At 34.3% G+C, this 16,524-nt stretch overlaps 1 long non-coding RNA gene across 1 annotated transcript; it reads left to right on the top strand.

The window, feature by feature from the left end:
- Positions 1–3,211: 3,211 nt before the first annotated feature.
- On the top strand, positions 3,212–10,357 carry LOC141530941 (uncharacterized). Its single transcript, XR_012479833.1, has 2 exons — positions 3,212–3,905; positions 9,668–10,357. It is a non-coding gene; the product is annotated as an uncharacterized LOC141530941 (long non-coding RNA).
- The last annotated feature ends 6,167 nt before the right edge of the window (positions 10,358–16,524 follow it).

The raw sequence follows: 16,524 nt of genomic DNA, 5'->3' as shown, positions 1-16,524 counted from the left end.
CTAGATATAATTCAAAAACAATGTCCCGTATAATTTGAATTATACTCATTAGAATCTTGAATTATATAATTTTTTCGAAAATTGTGCTATTCAACTTTTTTCTTCTTTAATTTATAAATTTATAAATTATTTTGAAAATTTGTAAAATTTATGAAAATTGTGATAATCAATTTTTTTTTAAATTGGTCATTTTTTTTTTATGTATTTTTCAAAAAGAAATGTATCAATAAAACTAAATAGAAATTTCGTTCAAAAAAATAAAAATTAAAATGGTGACAAAAAAAAATTTTTTATCTGAAAAATTTTAAAGAAATTGAGAAAAAACATAAAAAAAATTTTTTTTTTTCGTTCATGATATCTCACGAACGAATCAACCGATTTTGACCGAACTGGTGGCTATTGACATGGTTTTTCAAGGTTAAGAGCTGATTAGTTTTTGAAATTAATCGGTGAAGCCGTTTCAAAGTTATTTCAAAAAAACCAATCCTCAAAAAATTTTTTTTTCGTAGTTTTTTTCCTTGAAATCTACCTTTTCGAATAGGTTCAAATTTTCAGAAAATCTAAATTTGGGGGAACTATTTGGAACGCTAAAGTTTGGTTCCAATCGATCCAGCCGTTCAAAAGTTATAGGAGATTTACATGCTTTTACACACACACACGCGCGCGCGCAAGAGTAGTCAGGGAAGCTTTGTTTGACCTTAAAACGTCGAGATCTGATGAAAACTCGATTTTTCTCAAACAAAGAAAAAACAAGAAATAAAAAAAATTGTTTTTTTTTAATTAAAATAAAAAAAATAAAGTTAATAAAAATTTGATTTATATAAAACTTTTAATCGAGTTATAATTATTTATTTGTTCTTACTCAATAAGAAAAAAATGATTCATAGGCGAAATTCAGTTAATATCATAAAATAAACCTCTTTGGAGTGAATTTCACTCCCGGAGCAAGTACATTAATTGAAAATCATCAACTCCACATTCACTCTTGTGTTAAATACGGTTCGGACAAAATTGGTGTTAAAATTCAACAAACTTTGTATTATTTTAACCCCAAGTTTGTGTCATTTTAACACAATGTGTGTTGAATTTTAACTCTAATTTTGTGTGGACTCTAATTCGTATTTAAAACAGAAATTGTGTTGATTTTACACAATATTTTTTACTGTGTCGTTTTGCCCAATGTACTGGCTTCTTACTTTGTTATCAGTTATAAAATATACCCTTGACCTTAAAATGTTTTGTCTCAATTGAGTCTCGACGTTAAAACTAAACGCTTTGTTATAAGTGATATGAAAAATATAGAGTACGACGTAGGGTGAAATTCGATTTCGGACTATGAGTCGTTTACTTCGCTCGAATTAACACTCATTCTTGGCTAAGATTGTCTTGAATAATGAAATTATTCAATCAATAGTTAATATTTGTAACCAGTAAACTATGACAGCAAATAAAAAAAATTATTAGCTGCTGTGAATAAAAAATTTATGCTTCAAGCAAATGAGGTGGGAAGGGGATAAAATGGAACTTTCAAAAAATGTTATTATTTCTCACTCGTTGACTTTCATTTAGATCTTTGCCATGCATTTGGTATAAATGTGTATATTCAAAAGAAAATACAAATTTTAAAATGTGAGCCAAGATGACCTCTCGAAAACATTTAAGTTTTTTTAATTCGTTTTACTTAATTTGAGTCTTTTGTTGCAATGATTTGAAATAATCATGATTTAAGACAATATTTTAAACCAAAATTATCATTTTCAATAGGTGAATTATTTTAAATCAAGTATAAAAATTCTTGAATCAAGAAAATGCTCCTTTTGGTTTAAGTAAATTTTACTTGTTTTCAAAATTTTTTTTCTGAATTCAAGCTGATCTTATTCTACAAACTGATTGTCTTGTTTCAAAATTTCCATTTTTGAAACAATTAAATTTTTTATTAGTGTATGTACTTATTATCAATATGCTCCAGAAGTTAAAAATAAAAATTTTAGTCAAAATGGGCTTTGGAAAAAATGGAATAATATCGCTTTATTATACATAGTTTCATTTTAATTAATAACAACAATAGTTAATAAATGTATTAAGATATTGTTTTTTTTGCGCCTAAATATCTTACTCTGAATTGATTATGTAAATTCTTTTTTTTTTTTTTTCACCCAATATACAATTATATTTATTGTCTTTTGTGTAAAAAATAATATGTATATTATTAATCAATGGTTACAGATAGTTACAGGATGCGAGTGGAAAGCTTGGTATACGAGTCAATAAGCTAGTGATTTATAATTTACTCAGCTGTCTTATGATTACTCGTACCATACAATTACGATATTAATAGAGAATACTGAAAGAAAACTCTATAACTTGTCGGAAAAATCTATCATGTTCGCGGTTATTGAATTAAAAAATTAAAAGTTTTACAGTTATACATTTAGATGATGAATAAAAAGTTTGATGATTAAGAACTTTACTCTTATGATATGAAAAATACTTTAAAAAATTGTTTTTATCGAAAGATAAGTTAAAAAAAATTGATAATTCATCTATTATAGTAAAATGAACATTTTTGAGCATGAAAATTTTTTTTTAGTAAATTGCACGCCTCATAGGGCGAAGCCTATACACCCGACTCGTCAAGGTTAAGCAATTTTGTAATCGTCAAATGCCTCTATCACAACCATATTGCACTAATCTAAGTATATAACACGAAAAACGGGCGTCGATATTAAAAAAAAAAAAAAAAAAAAAAAAAAAAAAAAAAAAACTGTAAGAAATTAATTATTATTTTTTTTTATAACCAATTACACAATTTATCTTTTTCTTAAAAAATGACTGAGCGTTAAGAAGCGTCCTTTTTTGGACTTTCTAAACTTTTTTTGTCAACATGTTAAACAAATTGTTAAAAAAACAATTTCAACTATTGATAAGTCTAACTTTACAGCCAGACACCCCACAACAATCCGATTCAAGTTAATCATAAAGGCTAAATATATACTATAAGTTTGATCCCTTATCATGGTAAAATAGAAATTATTCTTTTCATATTATATCTTCAAATTATCAATTATTATGAAAAATTAATCGAGCTTAAGTTAATTAATTTCTTTCACAGCAACTATAAGTTTTTTGATTATATTCTTGATGAACGTTTTTGTTTATTATGCTATTTAGATATAATAGCCATATATAATAGCTAAATTTGTCATTAAAGACAAATTTTTGGGAACTGGGGGAAATAAAGGATAAAGGGGGAAGGGGAGGACCTTTACTCAGTAGGAATTTTCGGTAACTGAAAAAGTATTTATAATTATAACAAAAAAATTAAAGAACAATAAATTGTGACAGGGAAAACTGAACTTCTCATGGTCGTTATCGACCACTTTATTGACGCCTCGATAAATGAGGGTTTTCCCTTACCGTTCGATTTTGACAAGTAGTTCAGACTTGTCACCGGGCGTGCAAATCGAAAGTCCCCACTGCTGTCCCCAAAAAACGAAGCGGGGTTGACAATAGGAAAGTTCGAGAACTCGGAGTCAAGGGTTATAAAAGATCCGACAAAAGAAACATCAAGGCTTTTTGAGCCAGGCCCTGGAACAAGTAACACTTTTTGACCCAGCCCCTGGGGCAAGTAACACCTTTTGAGCCAGGCTTTTGAGCCAGTGACGCCTTGAGACAGTGAGGCTTTTGGCAAAACAGTGAGTCAGTGTAGTGCTGTGTAGTAAATTCTGTCATCAAGATTTGGGACCATCAAGAAGGAAGTCAATGGACGATCCGGGATTGGGAACCCTTTACTTGGAGTCAGATAGTTCATTGAAGACGAGAGAGAGAGACCAATCAGCCGCTGATTTCGCCCGTTTCCACCTGGACTTCACTTAACGTTTGGAGAGTTGTAAAAGTTAAGTCAGGTATTATTATTACAATTATTTCAGGCCGAGCTTGAATTTGGAAATTGAGAGGCCGAATTAACTGTAATAAAATTTGTCAATTAATGATCGCTATTGTCTCAGATGTCACTTTTAATTTAGTAGATTCTTTTATAAGTAAATTATTCATAAATGTCAATTAATTAGTTGTTACAAGCCTTTTAGTTATGGGAAATTATTTAGTTAAAATTATTTGATTAAGTTGAAATAGTAGAAGCAATTGTGTAATTTAGATAGTCAAGGTCACTTTGGAATATATGCAGTTTGAATATTTAATGAGGCTTGTTAAACTTGTAGAATTTGAAATTTGAAATTTTGTAAAATTAATTCTAGGCCGTTGGGCTGAATTTAATTAATTTAGTAAATTTAGTGAATTAATTTTTTGAGAAAATTGTTAAAGAATTTAGTTGAGAAATTTTGGTAATGAATTAAATTAGTGAATTTGGTATTTTGTATTAAAGAAATGTTAAGCGTAAAACTCAAGGAATTTAGTTAATTAGTAATTCGAAGAAATTTGAGTAATTAGAGAAAGTGTGTATTAAGTTAGCGTCCGGTGGACGATTTTTGTATGGAATTTAGTGAGTATTTAGAAACGTTGTATAGACGCCCGAGTCGGGGGTACAACGGATTAAGTTAGGAAACCGCTGCGTAGACGCCCGAGTCGGGGGCGCAGTCGGGAATAGGTTTTAACTGGTATTCCGTCAGGTTGACGAGGTAAATTATGTTAATTGGTATTCCGTCAGGTTGACGAGGTAATTAGTTGGTATTGTATGGTATTCCGTCAGGTTGACGAGGAAATTAAGATATTGGGATATTCCGTCGGAGTGACGAGGTTGAAGAAATTGGTTAATTAGTTATAGGAAAAATTGGCAAGGGCCATTTAACGTAGGTGAGAGGTTCTCACAATTAAGTTAGTTTTAAGGAAATTGTTAAGTTTGTAGATTGATTGAATAAATCATTTATATTTTCTAATAATTTTCTCAGTCTTATTTACAGCCTTTCTCGGACTTCTCACGACCCTGTCCTTTCCTTCTCATGCTCCTCCGGTTTCTGGGACACCGTGTCTAAAATCCCAGTGGCGCCCTTTCTAAAGAGGAAAGGGGTAGCTAACTGGACCTGGGAAAACCCCACGGTTACATTGGCGCCCAACTACTCTAACAACCCCTGAGAAGTTTGGGAAGGGTTACAAATTTTCTGAGAAAAATTTTTGAAAAAAATCTAGTTAGTTGAAAATTAAAGAAAATAAGTAGAAAGAAGAGATTAGAAAATTTTAGTTGTGAATAAAAATAGAAGAGAAAAACCGAATAAGTTAGGGATTAAAGAAAGTAATATTGGTAAAAGTAAAAGTGAAAAATAAAATATTAGAGATTAAAATTCTTGAAATAAATTTTGCCGACAGTTATGAGTCATTTCGTAAAATATATTAAATGGACACAAATCCTCTGAAAAATCTCTTTTAGAAATTAATTTTGTAAAATTTTTATTTTCAAGGTAGATAATTTATCTCTATTTAAAATATTTGGGGATTAATTTTGAATACAAAATATTTAATTAGAGTCATTATAACACTTACTTAAAATTAAAATTTGATAATAATTAGTCTCAAACAATTTTAAGAATTTTTATTATTATCTTTTAAAAGATTGAAAAGAGACATCAGATAATGATCAATTCAAACATGCCAAAGACACAGTGGGATGGATGTAGAATGTTTGCAGGCCATGGGCAAGGCCGGCATACTGCCATGGCTAACCCAGGCTCGACAGACATGTATCCACTAACTCCAACGTTGATAACAGCGACAACTACGACTTCAACAGTCAAACCTACGATGAGTAGTAAAGTTTCTGATAGTTCAATGGTCCAACACACCTCACAGGCCAATAATGAGTCACTTCCACAGAGTACTCTGGCTGGAGGCGCTGTCCATAACTACAATCAATACCTTGAACCTCCAGTGGATCATCGCTCAGAGGAAACGGTTGTACCTCCGGATATGCAGAGAATTTTCGACCGTATGGATCGAGCATCAGATGCGGTACGACAAATGGGCACGGACCAAAGGACAATAAATGAAGAAAATCATCTTGTCATAGGTCGTTTGTCGCGAATGCTGGAAGAGATGTTTCATTCCCAACGGGAGCTGATGAACAAGCTCAGCAGTTGTGACAATTCTGTGTGGTCACATTCACCGGTTGATTTCAACGCTACTGATTTTCAGCTACGTGGTACAACCCTGGCCCCTCCGGGTCAAGGTTTGGCAGGGGGGAAGGAACGGTTCCACCGCCTAGTTTAAGAAATCAATCGGAGAATAACAGGGTCAGGATTGAGGATGACCAAACGATTCCTTTAGCAGAGAGGATCAATTACCTGCAACAGCAACTAAATCAGCTTCAACTGTCCTGGAATCAACAACAAACAGATACACGAGGCGACTCTTCGGTTAATAATCAAGACCACTCTGGACGAGGTTCAGGCAAAGACTCCCAAGGCCAAAACACAGGGCCGGGGATGACTCCATCTCCGTTCCAAAGTCAATACCAAAGCCCAAACATGGGTACCAGGTATTTCCTGCACGAAAGAAGGCGGAAGGACATCTTATCAAGCTTGAAGGTGGGTAACTTGATCTTCCCACAAGATGGAATTTCGGCCGAAGAATTTCTCCGAGCAGTGGAGAGCAGAGCACACCGCGAGGGTTGGACAGAGGATGAAATCCTGGGCTCCATGGGATATATGCTACGTGGAACTCCGGCACGCTGGTTTGATAACAACTACGAGCGATGGGGATCTTATATGCAATTCAAAACAGAATTTCGTAAGGCCTTAGGAAGTGCGTCAACAGATTATCAAATCATACATGACATTGGTAAACTGTGGATGAAACCTGGAGAGAACGTCACAGAGTTTGTGTTTAAGTTTCAAGAAAAATATTTGACCATGATAAGACCTCCACCTGTAGAGGATCAGGTGGCAAATATTATAAACCACCTAACGGACGAACTACGAACTCTGGTCTTTTCCAGGCCGGTCTTTTCCTATAAAGATCTTTTGTACGCTCTACACGAAGCCACGAGGTGTCTTGAAGAGGCTGCACAGCCTTTTCAGAATCAAAAATCAGTAAAACTCCAGGACAAATCCAGATTTGGAATAATGGGGCAGGATGTTGATAAAGATAATTACCAGGAGAAAGAGCTGGAACTGCTAGGTTGCAACGCTTCGGCATCACCGACCACATCATACAATAATAAGTATGGGGTTCGAGTCAGAGCTAACCAGAACGATTATCGCCAGCCTTATAGGCCTCAGTCCCTAAAATTTCCTAGACCATGTCACAACTGCGGTCTCCTGGGACATACTTTTGATACCTGCACTAATTCCAGACAAGATATATGCAATAACTGTTTCGAGATTGGTCATACTAGACAGAATTGTCCGTTGTTCTCGAATGATATTCGCTCAAGGAGTCCTCAGACTAGTCCAAAATCAAGTGAGCATAAGAATGAACCTAGGATTGAAGAGGAGAAAGAAAAACTAACTCCACCTGTCCCGAATTCCCCGTCGGTCCAGGTCATTAAAAGAGCAACATTGGGGTCTAGTAATGATAAAATACAGAATGAGATATCTGGCTGCTCAGAACCAGGACAAGCCTTTGAGCAACATTGCTCTGAAGTAGGCCCATTAATATCGACCGCGACTTTGTCTACGGACACAGGAAACTTTAATCAACGTATCTCTTGGGTCGAAAATGATCAGCACAGCTATCATTCTGCGACCAGAACATCACCTGAGCCAGAAAATCAACCAGCATTTCTCCAACAGGGTATTAGGGTATCTGATGATCCTAGTTGTACTATGATTAACACTGATAGTAAGACTTATACTAATTGCAATTTATTTTCTTCAGGAGTGAATCAGGAGAATAATGAATCCGGAACTTCATGGGAAGATGAACCGGACCGAGGTTTTGAAGTTAAAGAGGACAAGACCCGGCTGTGGTCCCAAAACACAGGCCTCGAAGGCTGGTTTCCGGATCAACAGGCCCCGAATAACACACCGGAAACGACAGCGAGGGCAGTTTTCATTCCTGAAACACTCCAGAGTGAATTTTTGTCAACGAGGGTCAACTCCAAGCTAACTGAAAGAAAGTTTTTTATTCCAGGAACAGGTCCCAAGCCTCCAAGCATTACGGCTAGGGTCCCTGTGTCCGTGTGGATATGTGGAGTTACTCTGAGTGGTATTTTAGATACTGGCAGTGAGAGATCGTATATTAATAGCAAGATATATGAGGCTATAAAAGAACTTGCTTCGGGTGAACTTAGGATGGATCTATCCCAGGAACGATGGATTTTATTGGCAAATCAGACTGAATGTAAAAGTCGGGGTGGTGCGTCATTTATTATCCAGATCGGCTCTGTTGCTGGAGAACAGTATCTAAGTGTACTGGATGATCTTGGTCATCCAATGGTCTTGGGCATGGATTTCGCTCTCCAATTTGGAGTGATAATTGACAGCAAAAACAGGACTTGGCGATTCAGTGGAAGTTCAGAGTTCTACCCATTTGAGTTGATTTCCTGTAAAGAGAGGCTCTCAGACTGTGTCGAAATTATCCCAGAGCAAGACCAAGACTTTCAGAAATATTTCAGACATGAGTTAGAAAAGTCCAAAGATTTGTCAAGGCAGGGACTCACGAATATTATTGAACATAAGATAGCATTGGAACCCGAGGCTATTCCGATAAGGATCAGGCCAGATCGGGGGAATCCAAGTGAGGAACTTGATAAACAGATCGACAAGCTCCAGGAGGAAAAGTTTATTCAACCGAGCGATAAAGTATGGACGTGTTTTCCAGTCATAGCGTCCAAGGACAACAATACTTGGAGATTTTGTGAAGATTGGAGACCAATCTATCAGACAACGACACTTCCAGCGGATTCACCACCAAATGTGCTACGAATAACGAGTGCTCTTCACGAAGCAAGCTGGATGTACACAAGGAACCGAAAGGAAGCATACCACCAAGTCCGTGTGGGCCCCGAGTCCATCCCCTTACCGCTATTTCTGGAGAAGGACGAGGGCTAGTTGAGTGGCTTCGAATGCGTTATAGATTGGTTAAAGCTCCAAGTACATTTAAAGAGCCGTGGATGAGCCGAAGGAGCGGTCTCATCAGAAGCTGGTTAGACGGTAATAAACCCTTGAACGAACTGGCCGCACCCTGACCACCTGAAGTGGGTGTCAGGCCTTTCTGTTGCATACACCCGGGCGAAAGTCTGGCAGGGGGAGTGTGACAGGGAAAACTGAACTTCTCATGGTCGTTATCGACCACTTTATTGACGCCTCGATAAATGAGGGTTTTCCCTTACCGTTCGATTTTGACAAGTAGTTCAGACTTGTCACCGGGCGTGCAAATCGAAAGTCCCCACTGCTGTCCCCAAAAACGAAGCGGGGTTGACAATAGGAAAGTTCGAGAACTCGGAGTCAAGGGTTATAAAAGATCCGACAAAAGAAACATCAAGGCTTTTTGAGCCAGGCCCTGGAACAAGTAACACTTTTTGACCCAGCCCCTGGGGCAAGTAACACCTTTTGAGCCAGGCTTTTGAGCCAGTGACGCCTTGAGACAGTGAGGCTTTTGGCAAAACAGTGAGTCAGTGTAGTGCTGTGTAGTAAATTCTGTCATCAAGATTTGGGACCATCAAGAAGGAAGTCAATGGACGATCCGGGATTGGGAACCCTTTACTTGGAGTCAGATAGTTCATTGAAGACGAGAGAGAGAGACCAATCAGCCGCTGATTTCGCCCGTTTCCACCTGGACTTCACTTAACGTTTGGAGAGTTGTAAAAGTTAAGTCAGGTATTATTATTACAATTATTTCAGGCCGAGCTTGAATTTGGAAATTGAGAGGCCGAATTAACTGTAATAAAATTTGTCAATTAATGATCGCTATTGTCTCAGATGTCACTTTTAATTTAGTAGATTCTTTTATAAGTAAATTATTCATAAATGTCAATTAATTAGTTGTTACAAGCCTTTTAGTTATGGGAAATTATTTAGTTAAAATTATTTGATTAAGTTGAAATAGTAGAAGCAATTGTGTAATTTAGATAGTCAAGGTCACTTTGGAATATATGCAGTTTGAATATTTAATGAGGCTTGTTAAACTTGTAGAATTTGAAATTTGAAATTTTGTAAAATTAATTCTAGGCCGTTGGGCTGAATTTAATTAATTTAGTAAATTTAGTGAATTAATTTTTTGAGAAAATTGTTAAAGAATTTAGTTGAGAAATTTTGGTAATGAATTAAATTAGTGAATTTGGTATTTTGTATTAAAGAAATGTTAAGCGTAAAACTCAAGGAATTTAGTTAATTAGTAATTCGAAGAAATTTGAGTAATTAGAGAAAGTGTGTATTAAGTTAGCGTCCGGTGGACGATTTTTGTATGGAATTTAGTGAGTATTTAGAAACGTTGTATAGACGCCCGAGTCGGGGGTACAACGGATTAAGTTAGGAAACCGCTGCGTAGACGCCCGAGTCGGGGGCGCAGTCGGGAATAGGTTTTAACTGGTATTCCGTCAGGTTGACGAGGTAAATTATGTTAATTGGTATTCCGTCAGGTTGACGAGGTAATTAGTTGGTATTGTATGGTATTCCGTCAGGTTGACGAGGAAATTAAGATATTGGGATATTCCGTCGGAGTGACGAGGTTGAAGAAATTGGTTAATTAGTTATAGGAAAAATTGGCAAGGGCCATTTAACGTAGGTGAGAGGTTCTCACAATTAAGTTAGTTTTAAGGAAATTGTTAAGTTTGTAGATTGATTGAATAAATCATTTATATTTTCTAATAATTTTCTCAGTCTTATTTACAGCCTTTCTCGGACTTCTCACGACCCTGTCCTTTCCTTCTCATGCTCCTCCGGTTTCTGGGACACCGTGTCTAAAATCCCAGTGGCGCCCTTTCTAAAGAGGAAAGGGGTAGCTAACTGGACCTGGGAAAACCCCACGGTTACAAAATAATTTTTTTGTTCTAAACAATCTGAGTGAACAAACAAAATAGGATTTTCATTCCTTGAAAACATCTCAAAGATGGTTGATACTTCCTAATAATCAGTAAGGAAGGCTTTATTCAAATGAGGTTTTATTTATTGTTAAAAATTACTATAAATAATAAATGTTAAAAATGAACAATAGACTAAATTAACAATCGAATAAAAAAGTTCTGCTTTTAAGAAGCTTTATACAATTTCGAAGAATTTCATTAAATTCTAATGCAAATCTAATCTTTCTTGTCTTTGAATTCAAATGAATTAAAAAATATCGATCAGGTATTGAGCGTGATTTGGACTGTTAGGCAGCATATACAGAATTAATCGCTAAGAGGACCAGTTTCCAAACTCAGCAGACACTCAGGATTTTTTCATCGGACAATCAGTTTTCGAATACTATCTCATATCCAAATTCTCATGAGTCTTAGTTAAAAAGAAAAAAAAAATAATTTTTTTGAAAAAAAAATTTCATATAATTGTATAAAATTACATATGCACATTTGGCCATGGCCTAAACTGTTAGATAATTTTCTATACAAGTTTTTATTGGTAGTTATTGTTTCAAATTTAAAGAGTAGACATAACTTTTCAAGTACTTTGTTAAATAAAGACGTAATAACTTTCAGTAAAAAATTGTTTCAATAATTTAGTTAAGGAATATATCTCAATCATATGTATTCATAATACCAACAGTCGGTCATTCAACTTTGGTAGTTTTATGTTTTTGGAGTATAGATATATATTATATAATTTTTAAAATTTAAGTTCATAATTTATCATCAAAATAATGTTGTATTATCTATGTACATAGACTTAGATCTATTGTGGAGCGCAATGAGATTGAATGGTGAATAGATATCATTAAACGTAAATTATAATAATAATAATGAAGGAATTATAATAATACATTGAATTGCTGAGTTAGTGTTTTTTTGTAAAACTTATAAACTGTAGAGCAGGTTGGTTGGCGAGTGGTAGTGAGGCTACAGTACGCATCCTTTCTGGGCCACTACGCGCTGAGAGTATCTCACAGGGATAAAATGGGTACATAGACAAGCGCGACTACATCAGTAGCGAGGTGCTCGATTTCTAGGGATAGGAGAGGATGTGAGTGAGAGCCTGAAAAGATAAGTGGAGGAAAGAGACTGAGGAAGACAAAAACAAATAGCTTGGACGCCGACGCGGACCTACGCTGAGTGAGTTGCAGTGTCGCGACGCATCTCTCATTGATTACGTGAGAAAGAGAGAAAATTCCGAGCTTGAAAGCGCGTAACATGGAAAGATGGCGTAGGCGTGGCGATGTATCGTTGTGGAGATGCCTTATTCGTTGAAAACTTTGCGCAAAATCCCGCCCTCGTTGTTAAAGCTCTCGCTGGTTCTCTCTCTTCTCTCTTTGTGAATGTGTTCTTCACTCCCTGCGGGCTCCTACGACAACGTAACAAGCACACGGGTCTCTATGCCAGCCTCATGTATCACCGGATGTGTGTGCGTTATCCAGAAAGGGTTGCATTACACGTATGAGCTTATTCGTCCGTACTGGTACACTAATACATCTGGGCAAATCAAACCTCGAGGTGGTAGCTCGAGAAAAAGTTTTTAGTGTGTGCACGAGGATCCGCCATCATTCCCGTTGCTGGCTGGAAAATTTTTTTCCCAGTGTCACCTCCATTCCCAAGAGATTTCTACGAGGGCGAACAACCCTTCGCCGTCAGTTTTCCGTGAAGGGTTTAGTGAAGACAGAGGGTTGGATACGATCTTTGCATACAGGGAAGGGCCAAGTAAAATGGGGACGTTAAACTAAAATTAAATACACCCTTTTTAAAAAATTTTATGTATGCTTTTTAAATTAATTTTTAGATGGTAATACTGATGATGAAAAAAAAAAATTTTTTTTTTTTATTTTTCCATACTCTAGATGGTTCCAACACAAAATTTTGATAAAATAATTTTCTGATGAACTCGAAAATTTCTCGATACATTTTTGTAAAGTAATATAAAAATAGAGATAAATATTTATAGTATATACTATGACTTGGTAGTATATAAATATGTAGTATAGAGTATAGAGGATAGAGCGTATGGTATATAGAGAGTGGTAGCGGTAGCCCTCTCTACGTATGTGCTTCTCGGCCATCTCCAATACCTCCAGCCATCGATATCTCGATGCCTGAACACTTTATCGCAACAGGTGTCAATGTCAATATCCGATTCAAGGTCCGCGCCGTCCTGACCTGGTTTTCCGGCATTCCATTCGCCCCTTGAAGGTCACTTCGATACTATGTGACTATTATTGGATTCATGAAATAGTAACCTAGTTTATGTGATCAATTAATTAGATATTTATGTAATTGATTTTTCTGGCGGTACTTTGTATTCTTTGGATGCGATACGAAAGTAAATTTTTAATTAAAAAGAAAATTGATAATTTGGAATTAAAAATTATAATTCGGTGTGCAGGAATAGTATAAGCATACGAGTAGGCTGACCATTCTCGAGGGGGTGTGTATGTGAAGGAAATAAGAGCGGCTTGGGATGACAAGAGTGAGCTAAAGGGGCTGGATATACCAGGCGGAAAAGCGTGCTGCGTAAACAGAGCACATTGCTATGGCTTCCAAGCACTTGCTAGTGCTTTTGCTTTTTACAAAGGGTGATTCCGAAAAGTATGCTCAGGAGGGGGTGGTGTGTATTGCTCTCATGTAAAAAGGACTGGAATGAATAAATTAGTCTCCAGGCAAGGGAGAGCTAGTCTCTATACAAAAAGAAGGGGTTACCCAGCCCAGACCAAGGGTGATATAGGAGATAGGGAGATAGGGATTGGGCGGCGAGGGTGCTTAAAGATCCAAGGGGATTGGTCGGTTTGCCATTTTGGTGAACCTTATATGTTCTGTCATGCTTAACTCCGACGAAAGCGACAGCCAGAAGAAATTTAATTCGTTGAAATATGTTTTTCAAAGAAGTAATTGGGATTTTAAAAGAAAATAAAAAATATATGCGCTCACAGAGAACGCTGATTAGCCTAGGGAGACTTTATTTATTTATGATTAAATGTTAAAGCTAAATGAAAATAATAATTACTGTCAAAGGGACCTACAGCTAGCTTTGTAATTATAGAAAATATAATTAACATCTACAGTTCAAAAACATCTCGTCTTCATCAGTTGTCTCAACTTTTATTTATTTAAGTACGATTCTAGTATTTTTTATTTTTCAGCTAATTATTTACCGACAATCTTAATTTAATACCGCTAGGTCAAATCAGAAATATTTTTTACTCTGATCTAAATTGACCTTTTTTGTATTAAATAATTTTCATTTCAACAGAGTTTCTTCCTAAAAGTTTGTCTGTTGGTTAAAAATTTAATGAATAACTTCTTTTTTTACTTTTTAAGAAACTTCTGAAAACGTAAAAATTAATTATTCAAAGTAAATTTATTCTCTCTCATTATTCACTTTTTTTTTAACAATAATTTTTTAATATTAATATTTCTTTACTTTTTCTTCCAATAATTTAGTAAAATAATATTAAACCTAAAAAATCTTTGGTCCTGCAATAACGATTACGATGTGTTAATGAACATTGTTAAATAATTTTCCAATTAAGAAAAATTTCTTAGTTCAAGAATCTTCCTGCTTCATTTAAGACAATCAACTTCTTCATAATAATGTAATTGGTTCAAAATTTTTTTCATCAGAATCAAGTTAATTTTTTTATCAATACAAAAATAATATTACACTGTAATCGATAGTTTTTGTTTTCCTTAATATTTTATTAAGTCAAAATAGTTAGTACTTTAATAGAGAATTTTTTCTATTCTCTGTAAGTAAAGAAACACATTCGGCATGGTAAAACGTTTTATACGAATGAACGAATTAGAAAGATATTGATTAATATTATATAAGCATCAAATTTTACATTAAAATAGATATGTTTTCAGTATATGTCAAGAAAATTTTTGAAAATATTTCAAGGTTTGGAGGTGTAGAATTTATTGTATTCTACATTATATTGTATACATAATATAAATTAAAAAAAATAATAATAATAATAATAATATCATTATTATATTATAATATATATAATATAAATATAATATAAATAAAAATAATTTTTTATTTATATTATATGTAAATATAAATATAAAAAAAAATATATAGAATATAATGTAGAATTAAGAACATAATTTAATTATTCAGTGTTTGTATAATTACAAAATCAACAAAATTCATTAAAACAGGATTTCTGACTCGATTTATCAATAATATTTTGAATGCATATTAATTCTTATAAAATTGTATTATCCGTTATTTTTTAGAGTTTTTTTAGAAAAAAATAAAATTAATTAACGTAAATGGGAAATTTTTTTTTTTTTTTTTTTTTTAATAAACACAATGTTTGATTTGAGGCTAAAAGTGTTGAGAAAATTGTACACTTTTTTTTAGTGTAGTAAACAAATGAAGTCAATCAATATTAGTTGACTTCGGAAAATATTACTGAATAAATAAACTATAATCTAATGCGTAGTCAAACAGGGATGACAGAGACAATAAATTTTATTAATACTCGATAAATAAAACAGCCGTGCCTACATGAATCAATCTTATTTTTTTAGTTGATTCCTTTCCATATTAATATAATAATATGATTCTTTTAAATACGTACTGTTAGCATCAATACTTGTGGAATTTCATTCATTGCGGTTCACATTCATGTTGTCGAAGGAGAAGTGAGAGGAATTATTGAGTGCAGAGAATGTAGTTCATTGCACATAGTGCGAATACTCAAAATTGATCGATGCAGCAATTACAATAAACTATCGTCTTGGTGGTTTCACAGTATAAGGAACTTTTAATACCTATTACTCGTATATACGTACATTTCAATTAACATTTATTATTCCTTTTAACCTGTACGTTCTAGGTATCATAACTGTGATATGTATGCTGGTGAATAGAAGTTTCGAAACTTTTGACACTCAATAAGCCGTAAACATAATTATGGGTAACGTAACAAAGTACCTTACCAATATTTCAGCAACTACAACAAATTGTTTACGAGAATCTGCTATGATTTAAAAAAAAAAATTTTTTTTCCTCCTTTACCTGATCACGGGTATTTTTTCTGCAGGTCTTATGTCGTGATACCTATTTATGTTAACAAGTTTTTGACCTGTTCGATGTTAAAAATACAATTTCTTGGATGACAAATTGGGACCGATGAAAACTGTGTTGTGTGAAAAAATATATTAGTTAAATCATTTCATCGTAAATAAAATAATAATTCGATACTTTTCGCTGTAAAATTAAAGATATCTTGTGTAAAGATAAAAATGAATGGATACAATCTTATTGTATTTGTAACTGTGATTATCAAAAGACCAGTATAGTTTTCAGAGCAATCCGAGTTTAGTTTGCGATCTATACTCTTTGCAATAATACTACAGTAAATTCCGAGTTTTCCCGCGTATGCTGTGTTGTTTATATTGATGTATAGTGTATATGTACTTATGATATATAGTCAGAAAATAAATTCAAACAATTGTAAGTAATATAATTTTTTATGTAA

The sequence above is a fragment of the Cotesia typhae genome, unplaced genomic scaffold (assembly GCF_013202065.1).
Source record: "Cotesia typhae breed Kobodo isofemale line unplaced genomic scaffold, CoteBio_Ctyphae contig_5, whole genome shotgun sequence".
Lineage (NCBI taxonomy): Eukaryota > Metazoa > Arthropoda > Insecta > Hymenoptera > Braconidae > Cotesia > Cotesia typhae.
Note: the sequence above shows the minus strand (reverse complement) of the source record. Positions and strands in the feature narration are given on the sequence as shown.